This window comes from Artibeus jamaicensis, unplaced genomic scaffold (assembly GCF_021234435.1).
Source record: "Artibeus jamaicensis isolate MK-2021 breed Jamaican fruit bat unplaced genomic scaffold, CSHL_Jam_final contig_233, whole genome shotgun sequence".
NCBI lineage: Eukaryota > Metazoa > Chordata > Mammalia > Chiroptera > Phyllostomidae > Artibeus > Artibeus jamaicensis.
In genome coordinates, this window is record NW_026521486.1 from 54,017,512 (window position 1) to 54,030,201 (window position 12,690).

Genomic DNA, 12,690 nt, shown 5'->3' on the forward strand with positions numbered 1-12,690 from the left:
AGATAATGCAAAAGACTTTTAGTTATCACAATCTTGAGAATTTAGCATAAAGAAATAGTTTCAACAGAAAAAACAAAAACAAAAAGTAGGAGAGAATCATATAAAAATGGCATTATCTATAAATAGCTAAAAATGAAAACAAACTTCATATCCAGTCATACAGGAATGATTTATAATACACCCATTAAAAATGATAAAAAATTTAATGTGATATAAAATATAATTATATATATACACCATGGTTTTAATTGTCATGCATACTTGTAAGTTTATTTTATTTATTTATTTTAACAAGACATTTATAAGTTTAGGAAAAAATGTACAATATGAAAACTTATGTTAGGGTAATTAAATTACATTTTTTCTTTTTTTAAAATTCCCGTTATTGATGTTATATTATAGGTTTTCAAAATATCTTATTTCAGGTTTTAAACCTAAACACCTTGGAGAATGGGTACACAAAGGACAGTGAAATTACTTTTGACCAGGTGAGTTATAAGGACTTTAAGGAGGACACAGCATCTGTGGTGATCTTTGGAAGGTGAGCAGGATTTAGGCAGGAGGCTTGGGGCTTGGCTATAAGGAAAGGAGAAAGGGAAGTACTTCAGGCATTTGGTACAACATAAGCAAAGGGACAAATTGGACTAGCCACGCTCCTACTCAAAATTGTTCCTGGATTCCTATCATCCTCAGAATATGTACACGGAAAATGGAACCACACACAAAAGGACTTCTTGACCCAGTCTCTAGCCTCATAGCACACAGTTACTCATATTATCTGCTCCAGCCACTGAAATATTCACAAATCCCACCTGGAGGTGTCTCTATTTTTTATGCCTTTTTGCTTTTGCTTTGGCCTGGAACAGACTTTCCTTGAATCATATATTAGTTCATTCCTATTGGTCTTTAAAGGTCAAGTTCCAGTATAAACTACACAGTGAAGTCTTCCCTGATGTACCCGCCCCAAGACAGGTTAAAAGCTGCCCTTTGTACACCAGAGCCTCTGTTTTGGCCTTTATCATTCTCTAAATGTTTAACATAATTGTTTGCTTGAGAGCAGAAACTTTGTGTTTGATCTCTGAAGCAAAGAGTTTGGCCCACAAAAGACTGTAATCAATTCCAATTAATGAACAAATAAATTTATGTATCAATTTAGGGAACAGTAAGAATCCGGGATATTTTGGGCAAAAAGCATATGTAATGGGAAAAGAGACTCGAGGTAAATTAGAAGTGAAAGGCATCCAGTCTCCTCTTGACTTTGGACTTGAGCTTCGAATTGTGGGAGAACACTGAAAGCTAATGAGGAGTACAGATCATCTCAAAGCCATGCTTTAAGATTAACCTGAAAATATGTAACATAAACTAAAGGTAGAAAAAAAAGCAGTAGTAGTAGCCACAATGCAAGAAGACTTGATTTAGATGCTCTGTATGGGTGCTGAAAGGAAAATGAAGGTAAGTTCATCATGAGGAACAAGTCAACAAGACCTGAAGACGGCCAAGATTTGAATGAGAAAGGAAGTAATTGAGATGGTGCTACTGTGGATTTAATTTGCTGATTTTCACATGTATCCTTATTTTTTCACAACATACCTGTGGGAGGTAGGGCATGTGGTAATAACATTTATTCACACATGGATTTTAAATGTTTATTGAGCACTTACACTGTAACAGGACCTAGAGATACAACAATGAATAAAGCAGGCAAGGGTCTAGCTTCCTAGCAGCACACATTCTAGTGAGAAAGAAAGGTAGTAAGAACACAAACCAATTACAGTATCACTTTTGAATGTGGAAAACTTGGAGACTAAAAACTACTTATACAAAAAAAGTCCTGAGAAGAAAATTTTATGAAAATAACTGATTCTATTCTAGACAGGCAGTATATACATAAAATTAAGGAAATAAGGACACTGATAAGAAACATATATTTAAGCAAATTGCCCAGAGATTACAGTTGAAGCCCTTAGGCTAGTAAAGATGGAATGTGAGGAAAGAAAAGGACAGCCCTGGCTGGTGTGGCTCAGTGGATTGAGCACCAGCCTGCAAGTCAAAATATCACAGGTTTGATTCCTGGTCGAGGCATATGCATGGGTGGCAGGCAAGGTCCCCAGTTGGGGGTGAGTGAGAGGCAAAACCAATACATATATTTTTCACATATTGATGTTTCTCTCCCTCTTTCTCCCTCCCTTCCCACCTCTCTAAAATAAATAAATATCTTTTTTCAAAAAGGCAGAAGCTTTTTGAATGGTCACCCTAACTGAAAGCCCTCAGAGATACAAATAACCTACTGTCACAAAATAACACTTATATTATCCGGATTCCACTCTCTGGCCTTGATGGTATCCAAAGGTAGAGTCAAAGAGAAGGAAGAGGTTTGGCGATTCTTACCCCTAAAAATAAAATCCAAGGGCAGATTATCAAGATTTTCCAGAAACTACAGATTAGAAGACTGTTAGTATAACAATTTTATAAGCATTGTTATTTCCCCATATCTGCTGTTTTTAATCCTCAATCTGCTTCCTAAAACTAAAAGGGCTCTGTGTTCAGGGACAGCAAGATGGTGAAGAGACAACACAACAAGGCCTGGGGAGAACACCAAAGGGTTAGGTGGAAGGGACTGTTAAAGGTTTGCTGAATCCGCCCTGGCTGGTGTGGCTCAGTGGATTGAGCGCTGGCCTGGGAACCCAGGGGTCGCAGGTTTGATTCCCAGTCAGGGTACATGCCTGGGTTGGGGGCCAGGTCCCTACTGGGGGGCGTGCAGGGGCAACCACATCGATGTTTCTCTCCCTTTCCCTCTGTAAAAAGAAATAAAATCTTAAAAAAAAAAAAAAAAAAGGTTCTCAGGGATCTGCTTCAAGCTGCTTCAAGCAAGAAAGGAGATCTGGGTCACGGATCTTAGGATGATCGCAGGGCCAACAACGGTGAGACCCAGATGTAATGTCTAACACAGAGAAATATAAAAAGATCCAATTTGGAGGAATGACCAGGAAAAATTGTCATGATCGTTTTCCTGCAACAAAAGAAAATGACTCTAGGAAACAAGTACTATGCTATGCCATGGAGACCAAGTTTTAAGTAAAGGCAGTTGATTAATAGTTGTAAGTACTGCAGAGAGATTAAGGAGAAGACTTTGTCAATTTGGAAATCTCTAGATATTTCCAAGATTATTGCCTCAGAAAAGTAGAGAAGCTCGACTAAAATTAATTAAACTCAAATTGCTGAAAGCCCCCTGAAGAAAAACACTACAGGGAGCCAGTAAAATGGTCCCACTTTCAAGAAATTTACAGTTTAAGTCAGGGGGGTAGATAAGTGAGGCAAACAAGTAAGATAAAAATATAAATATCTTAAGTATCCTAAGAGACAATGATACATACTGATAAGAGATTTCAAGAGAACAAATGATCACACCCTGTTTAATGGGGGAAAGTGATATAAAATTATAAAAATCTGTCTTAGCTGGTGTGGCTCAGTGGATTGAGTGCCAGCCTGCAAACCAAAAGGTCACAGGTTTGATTCCCAGTTGGGGCACATGCCAGGGTTACAGGTTGGGTCTCTAGTTGGGGATGTGTGAGAGGCAACCGATCAATGTTTCTCTCCCTCTGTTGCTCCCTCCCTCCCTTCTCTCTAAAAAAATAAACAAAATCCAAAAAAATTAAAATTAAAAAAAAGTATACATGTATAAGATTTTATTTATTTTACTTTTAAAGAGGGGAAGGGAGGGAGAAAGAGAGGGATAGAAACATCAGTGTGTGGTTGCCTCTCACGTGCCCCCTACTGGGGACCTGGCCTGCAACCCGGGCATGTGCCCAACTGGGAATGGAATCAGCGACCCTTTGGTTCACAGGCTGGCACTCAATCCACTGAGCCATACCAGCTAGGGATATATTTTTTAAAAAATCATAAAAATCTTGATCCTAAAGACTAGGGTAGTAGTAATAACAACAAATCAGTGCCTCATTTCTGCAGGCAGAGAAAAGGGAAAGGGAATTCTAGGGAATAACAACAAGCAAAACCATAGCAATGGCAAACATACAGTATGTTAAGAACAATTAGGAAAGAGCATTTATTAATAAGTAGCTACTTTAATAAATAGCTACAAGAACTTTACCTACATTCGATTGTGTACATCCAATTACCTTATTGAATGTACACAATGGGTACATTTTATCATCTACAGCTGAGGAAACAGTCTTCAAGAGGCTAACATGTCCAAGATCACAAAGGAAGTGTGTACCTGCAGTTTGAACTCAGTTCTCTTTTTTTCTTTAAGATTTTTATTTGCATGTGCCCTTGACTGGGAATCAAACTGGCCATCCTTTGGTTCGCAGGTGGGCGCTCAATCCACTGAGCCACACCAGCCAGGGCTATGAAAGAGTTTTTAAAGAAAAGAATAAATACCAATGCAGTCAAAGAAGTGGTGAAGCCTATATATTCATATACTGTTGGTGATTTAAAACAAACAAATCAACCAACCTTTAGAAAGCAATTTGGCTAACACAGCAAGAGAATATAAGATAGTCCTATCATTTTCCAGCATTTCACAAAGGTTTTGTTATAATAAACACTACTTCCATAAGACAGTAACAAGGGCTACCTAAAAAATTGTTAAATAAGTTTGGGAGATTCTGGGTTAAACACACACAAAAAAGACTTTGTTTTTATCAGCAAGACTTAAGTGAGTTAGTATGTTCTTATTCATGTGAATATCCAAGACCAAATGTGGTTTACAGTGTTTCCCAAACGTATTTGACCCCAGAACTTTATTTTTATTTTACTGTTTACTTTGTGGCACATCTCACAGGACTAGTAAGTGTTCTGAGAGTTATATATTGGGAAATAGTCATTTGCTATGATCCCAATGATGTTAAATATAGACAAGCTATATGTGTGCAAAAAAGAAAAACTAAAAGAAAATGTACATGTAGTCATCTTTGGGTTCTGGAATTACTGAGCATGTGAGTGACTTATATTTTACACTACTTTTGAAAATATTTTCCAAGTTTCCTACAATCAATGAGATTTAATTTTATAACTAGTAAGAAAATAAATGTTTGGTCCTGGCTGGTGTGGCTCAGTGGATTGGGTGTGCCAGCCTGTGAACTGAAGCGTCACCGGTTCAATTCCCAGTCAGGGTACATGCCTGGGTTACAGGACAGGTCCCCAGCTGTGTGTGCGTTAAAGGCAACCACACACTGATGTTTCTCTCCCTCTTTTTCTCCTTCCCTTCCCTTCTCTCTAAAAATAAATAAATAAAATCTTTTAAAAAATAAAATAAAATAAATGTTTGTACCCCCCAACCCAGTAATTCTACTTCTGGGACATCTATCTTAAGAAAATAACCCTAAATGCAGGCAAAAATTTATACACAAAAATATTGATAGAGTTCTTATAATAAAAATTCTGGAAATAATCTAAAGTCTAATGACAAAAGAAAGGTAAGACAGGATATGTGTCCAAACAATAAAACATTCTGCCGGTATTATAAAAGTTGTTTACAAAGAGTTTCTAATAGCAAGAAAAATATTAGTCATAAGGTTAAATAAAAAGGCAAGATATAAAAATGTGTCTACCATCTGATTCAAAAGTGTTTTTAAAATGCACGGGAAAAAAGATCAGAAGGATACATGACAAATTTAACAGTGAACTCTGGGTGAACGAATTTAGGTGATCACAGCAATATTTTTAGGGTAAAGGAAAGTATTATTTTGTCTGGTACTTAGAATGACCCAAGTACTGTGTTTGGACACAATTATGTATGTGAAGTTACGTATGTGCAATTACGTATATGAAATTACATATTTTCAAAATATTTTCAAAAGTAGTGTAAAATATAAGTCACTCACATGCTTAGTAATTCCAGAACCCAAAGATGACTACAGTTACATTTTCTTTTAGTTTTTCTTTTTTGCACACATATAGCTTGTCTATATTTAACATCATTGGGATCATAGCAAATGACTATTTCCCAATACATAACTCTCAGAACACTTACTAGTCCTGTGAGATGTGCCACAAAGTAAACAGTAAAATAAAAATAAAGTTCTGGGGTCAAATACATTTGGGAAACACTGTAAACCACATTTGGTCTTGGATATTCACAATTACGTATGTGAAATTACATACGTAATTTCTTCTAACCCAAATAATAATCCTTAGATAACAGTAATAATTACAGAACCATATGTTGGGTACTTTCTATGTGCCAGGCATGTACATTATTTCATTTAAATTTTAATTATCACAGTAATCCTATGTTTAAGCTGGGTGGAGACAGGAAAAAGAGAAAAAGTGAGAACTGCAATTGCATAAACAGTAACAAAAATAATCCTGCCCTGGCTGGTGCAGCTCAGTGGATTGAGCGCGGGCCTGCAAACCAAACAACCGAGGTTCAATTCCCAGTCAGGGCACATGCCTGGGTTGCAGGCCAGTTCCCAGCAGGGGACGCATGACAGGCAACCATACACTGATATTTCTCTCCCTCTCTCCTTCCCTTCCCCTATAAAGATAAATAAATAAAATCTTTAATAATAATAATAATAATAATCCTATAATGTAATGGAAAAAATACAATAAAATATTTTTTAATCCTATCTTTAGGAGTTATTCCTATTTCACTGCTAAGAAACCGAACACTTAGATTCCCAAGGCCATATAGCTAATAAGTATTGAAGATGGGATAGGATAATGGCAGTGAGATTAGAAGAATATTATGACAACTGATATGTGTGTGGGACAAGGAGCAAAAGAGGAGTATATGACTCAAAACAATATCCCAATAGCAGTAAATGCCAGTTTTGGTTTCCTGTATCATCCCCCAATGAAAGGAACAAAGTTTCCTTGGAGAAGTGTCCGAAACACACACACTGATGGGGTATGCCAAAGGGACACGGGGCCAACGAAAAGAGCTCCCAATGTCCGAAGTGGGAACTTTTGAGCAATATAATAAGTAAAACATTATTGTATTATAATCCAAGGTCCATACTGATATAAATATTAAATGACTGAATAAATACGTGGGAGAAAGAGACAAATCTCACATGCAGAATTCTTCTAAATAATTATCCATCCTTAAGGAAGGGAGCAAAGCTCTCCACTCTTCAAATGTGGGCATTGATCTCAGACAAGAAAAAGCTGAAGGAGTTCAGCATCACCAAACCAGTATTACAAGAAATGTTAAAGGGACAAAAAGAAGAAAAAAGAAGGGTGAGGGGGAGGGAGGAGGTGGAACAAGAAGAAAAAAACATGAATAAGAAAATATCATAAAGAAAAAATTTCACTGACAAAAGCAAACACAGTAAAAGCAGTGGATCAACCAACACTAAACCAGGTACAAAAGTTAAAAGGTGTGAGTAGGAAGATCATGTGTAATTACAGTAATAAATTAAAAGATATATACACACACATTCACATAAAAGAAGTAAAAAATAACAAAAATAAATATGGAGGGGGTGACTAAAAACAGTAGTGATTTCAGTACCTTTCAAACTTAAGCAACCAACTCAAAACAGTGCTATAAACATAACTTAGTACATATGAAGCCTATCATAACCACAAACCAAAATCTACAAGACATAGACAAGAAACAAAGAGAAAGGAATCCAAACACAACATTACAGAAAGTCATCAACATACGAGAGAGGCAGAGAACTAAAACAATCAGAAAACAATCAGTACAATGGCAATAACTACATACTTACCAATAATTACTTTAGCTCTGGCTGGTGTGGCTCAGTGCATTGAGTGCTGGCCTGTGAACCGAAAGATCATTGCTTCGATTCCCAGTTGAGGCACATGCCTGGGTTGTGGGCCAGGTCCCCAGTTGGGGGCGTGTGAGAGGCAACTGATCAATGTATTTCTCACACATCAATGTTTCTTTCCCTCTCTTCCTCCCTTCCCCTTTGTCTGGAAATAAATAAGTAAAATCTTTAAAGTAATATATTTTTTAGATTTTATTTATTTATTTTTAGAGAGAGGGGAAGGGAGAGAGAAAGAGAGGAAAAGAAACATCAGTGTGCAGTCTGTTGCCTCTCACACTCCCCCAACCTGGCCCACAACCCAGCCATGTGCCCTAACTGGGAATCAAACTGGGGACCTTTGGGTTTTCAAGCTGGTGCTCAAACCACTGACCCACACCAGCCAGGGCTCAATAATTACTTTAAATTTAAATGGATTAAATGCCCTGATCAAAAGAGGGATGGATAAAGAAGGCATGGTACAGGTATACAATGAAATATTACTCAGCCATAAAAAAGAATGAAATCTTACCATTTGTGACCACATGGATGGATCTAAAGGGTATTATGCTAAGTGAAATAAGCTAGACAAAGACAAATACCATACAATTTCACTTTTTAGATTCCACATGGAATCTAAAAAATAAACAAACAAAACAGAAACAAACTCATAGATATGGAGAAAAAACATAGTTCCCAGATGGGAAGGAGGTTTGTGGGCTGGGTGAAAAAGGTGAAGGGATTAAAAAGTACAAATTGACAATTTCACAATAGTCACAGGATTAAAAGTACAGTCCAGGAAATAGAATCAATAACACTGTAAAAACTATATATGGTGTCAGATGGGCACAAGAATTATTGGGGGAGCACTTTCCAAGTTATATAAATGTCTAACCACTATACTCTACATATGAAACTAATATAATATTGAATGTTTAATGTAAATGAAAATTTTCCTTATGAAGGGAAAGAAATAGGTCCTGACCAGGTAACTCAGTTGGTTACAGCATAGCCCTATACACCAAGGTTGCAGTTCAATCCCTAGTTGGGACACATACAAGAATCAACCAATGAAGCCCTGGCCAGTGTGGCACATTTGGTCGGAGTGTCATCCTGTAAACCAAAAGGTTACAGGTTTGATCCGCAGTTAGAGCATGTATAGAAGGCAACCCTTCCTCTTTCTCTAAAAGCAACGGGAAAAAAATGTCCTCAGGCCCTGGCTAGTGTAGCTCAGTGGATTGAGCGCAGGCCTGCAAACCAGAGTATCGTGGTTCGATTCCCAGTCAGGGCACATGCCTGGGTTGCAGGCCAGTTCCCAGCAGGGGACACACAAGAGGCAACCATACATTGATATTTCTCTCCTTCCCTTCCCCTCTAAAGATAAATAAATATTTTTTTAAAATGTCCTCACGTGAGGATTAAAAAAAAAAGTCAATCAATCAATGCACAAATAACTGGAACACCCATGATCAATATCAATAGTAAAACATCATTATAACACTATTTACCCTTGATATGATGAAAATATCACTTCACCTCAATGGATGATCCCCCCAAAAAACACATAACCCCAGTCTAATCATGAGAAAAACATCCAACAAATTCCAATAGAGGGCATCCTACAAAATACCTGACCAGTACTCCTCAAAACTGTCAACGTCATCAAAAACAAGAAAAGCATGACAAATTGTCACAGCCAATATAGGAGCTTAAGGAGACATGAAAACTCATGTAATGTGGTGTCCTGGATGGGATCTTGGAACAGAAAAAAATTAGGTAAAAAGTACAGAAATCTGAATAATGTATGAACTTTAATTAATACTAATGTATCAATATTGGCTCATTAACTGCAATAACAATACCATACTAATGTAAGATGTTAGTAACAGGAGAGTGTAAGGTATATGGGAATTGTCTTATCATCTTCTTAAATTTTCTTTAAATCTGAAAAATTTTTAAAGATTTTATTTATTTATTTTTATAGGGGAAGGGAAGGAGAGAGGGAGAGAAATATCAGTGTATGGTTGCCTCTGGTGCATCCCCTGCTGGGAACTGGCCTGCAACCCAGGCATGTGCCCTGACTGGGAATTGAACCTCGGTTGTTTGGTTCGCAGGCTGGTGCTCAATCCACTGAGTTACACCAGCCAGGGCTGAAAATGTTTTTAAAAATAAAATTTATTTAAAATATTAAGAAGCCCTGGCTGGTGTAGCTCAGTGGATTGAGCGCGGGCCTGCGAACCAGACAATCACGGTTCGATTCCCAGTCAGGGCACATACCGGGGTTGCAGGCCAGTTCCCTGCAGGCCAGTTCCCAGCAGGGGGTGCATGAAAGGCAACCATACATTGATATTTCTCTCCCTCTCTCCTTCCCTTCCCCTCTAAAGATAAATAAATAAAATCTTAAAAAAATAAAAATAAAAATAAAATATTAAGAAGAGAGAGAGAAGAGAAATAATGCAAAAAAAAAAAAAGCTGATCTTGGGTTGGCTAGAATAATGGTGCCTTTACAAAGAAATAAGGAACAAAAACTGATACTGATTTTGGTCAGGTTGTACTTGAGGTGTTGTGAGAGCATATCCATGAATGAAAGCTATTTACCAAACAATCAGAAAAGGGAACTGGCAACTCAGAAGAAGTCAGTGCTAGAAATAAAAATTGTAAGGGTTAAGGATCAAATAAGTGGACAAGAAGTGGAAATAGTATACATAGACCTGACAGTCAAGAAATCAAGTTGTGGAAAGAAACAGAAATGATGGGCCTTGATTCTTCAACAAAATGGAAAGTGAGGGCATCTGCCACAAAAAGGATAATTAAAAGGGAGCTACAGAAAGCAAGAAAAGGTGGGTGGAAATAGCCATGATAGAATGTAAGCAAACCAAGAAAAAAGAATTGGAGCCCTGACCGCTGTCGTGGCTTAGTTGGTTGGGTGTCATTCTATAAAAATGAAAGGTTGCCAGTGGCTTCCTAGTCAGGGCACTTGCCTGGGTTGTGGGTTTGGCCCTCAGTAGGGGTGTGTAGGAGAGGCAACCAATCAATGTTTCTTTTCCTCTCTTTCTCCCTCCCTTCCCCCCTCTCTAAAAATAAATAAATAAACCTTTAAAAAAAAAAAGAATTGGAGAGAAGCTGTGATCTTGGCAGAAGTTAACATTAAGTTACATTATACTGCATCTGCTAGCTTCTGTGCTTTTTCTCTAGCCATATGTTGTGGCCTAGAAGCAGAGCCAAGAAAACAGTTGATGGGTATGACTCAAGATAATATAAGTGCTTGCTTAGTATAGAAGATCAAAACAAATGAAGAAAGCAATGATGTTAGCAGCTGGTTACAGAGGTCTAGCAAGGGCAGCATCAAAATAGGCATGAAGGTAATGACAGTTTCAATGAAATGGGAAAGGTCAAGAAGCAGCGAACCTAAGGAGGGCAAAACACTGATTCCATGGGTGTAAGGTGGTGAAAAACTGACTGGTAAGGAGGCTAAAATAAGTGAGAGGAGCACCTGAAGGGGAAGCTGTATCATAGGTGAGATCCAAGTTTTAGTGACTCTGATATGTAGCTAGTTTGAAAATACAACGGAGAGTCAATGGTCTCATGCTGAGTAATTGTAACATCAGAATATCCCAAAGGTGCTGGAGATACTGAGAATGAGAACAAGAAACAGAGTGGAGAAAAAAGTGATGATGACCCTGAAGATTTTTTTAAAATGCTATAATTGCATGGCAATACTTTCCATGAGGTTTAGTGTGATAGAGGTAGATCAATAATCTGGAAATAGGAAGAGAAAGCAAAAATGCAATGTGATTTCTTCCTCTCCTCCAAATGGTCCTAGAGAAGAGAAGATATCCCTTGATGAGAGAGTAGGGTGAGATGTGATATCTGGATTTTCATTAAAGCAGTTTAAAAAAACAGTTAAGAATAAAGAGAAGTGGCCCTGGGGGCCAGTGTAGCTCAGTGGCTGGAGCACGGGCCTGCAAACAAAAGGATCGCAGTTTGATTCCCAGTCAGGGAACATGCCTGGGTTGCAGGCCAGTTCCCAGCAGGGGGCACACGACAGGCAACCATACACTGATATTTCTCTCCCTCTCTCCTTCCCTTCCCCTATAAAGATAAATAAATAAAATCTTAAAAAAAAAAAGAATAAAGAGAAGTATAGTGGAAACTTGAGTAATAATATTTTCAAAACACACTTAAACCACATTAAAAGAAGCTAATTGAGCCCTGACTGGTGTAGCTCAGTGGACTGAGCATGGGCTGTGAACCAAAGAGTCGCCCATTTGATTCCCTGTCAGGACACATGTCTGGGTTGCAGGCCAGGTCCCCCCAGTGAGGGCACATGAGAGGCAACCACACCCTGACATTTCTCTCCCTCTCTTTCTCCTTCCCTTCCCCTGTCTCTAAAAATAAAACAAAATCTTTAAACTCTAAAAATCTTTTTAAAATAGTTGAAGAAGGACCAACTGAGTGAAGAGCAGATGTTGGACCACTTTGAAATGTGAGGTTGGGGAGAGGTAGCAGATACCATAGGAGTAGTGGTTGGGATATAAAGAACATGAAAAGCAGCAAAGCAATAAGTGTAAATGGCGCATTTTAAAACAGACTATATGTACCAAAGCACAGGCACAATACTTCTACAGAAGACTACACATACACAATAAGGGCCAAAGAAAAAACCCAAACAGTAATATCTTGCCTTGCACAGCATTTCATAAATTGCTTTCACATAAACTACCTTATTCACTTGTCAATGACTAGATATCACTACGCTACATTTTTTTCTAAAGATGAGGAAATTAGGAGGGGACAAAACCACAACGAAAATCTTGACTTTCAGTTTTCAACACATAAAGCTCACATACACAGCAGACACTTCAGCATCTCAATCAGCAAGACTGGAATGTCTTCTCTAGCTAGAAGGAATAGTAGGTTCTATCAGCTTCTCAGAGGGCTTGAGAAGACACTAGAC

At 37.9% G+C, this 12,690-nt stretch overlaps 1 protein-coding gene across 6 annotated transcripts in view; it reads right to left on the bottom strand.

Annotated features, from left to right (window-relative positions):
* Positions 1–12,690, bottom strand: part of PYM1 (PYM homolog 1, exon junction complex associated factor) — a 28,435-nt gene that overhangs the window by 6,958 nt on the left and 8,787 nt on the right. Inside the window, exon 1 of one of the 6 annotated variants that reach the window (XM_037144163.2) lies at positions 7,698–7,748. The exons of 3 other annotated variants lie outside the window; for them this stretch is intronic. The gene's annotated coding sequence lies outside the window, so the exon portion shown is untranslated. Of the gene's footprint in view, positions 1–2,288; positions 2,766–4,234; positions 4,445–7,697; positions 7,749–12,690 lie in introns of those variants that run through there. 2 more of the 6 variants (XM_053661631.1, XM_037144164.2) reach the window with 2 other exon arrangements.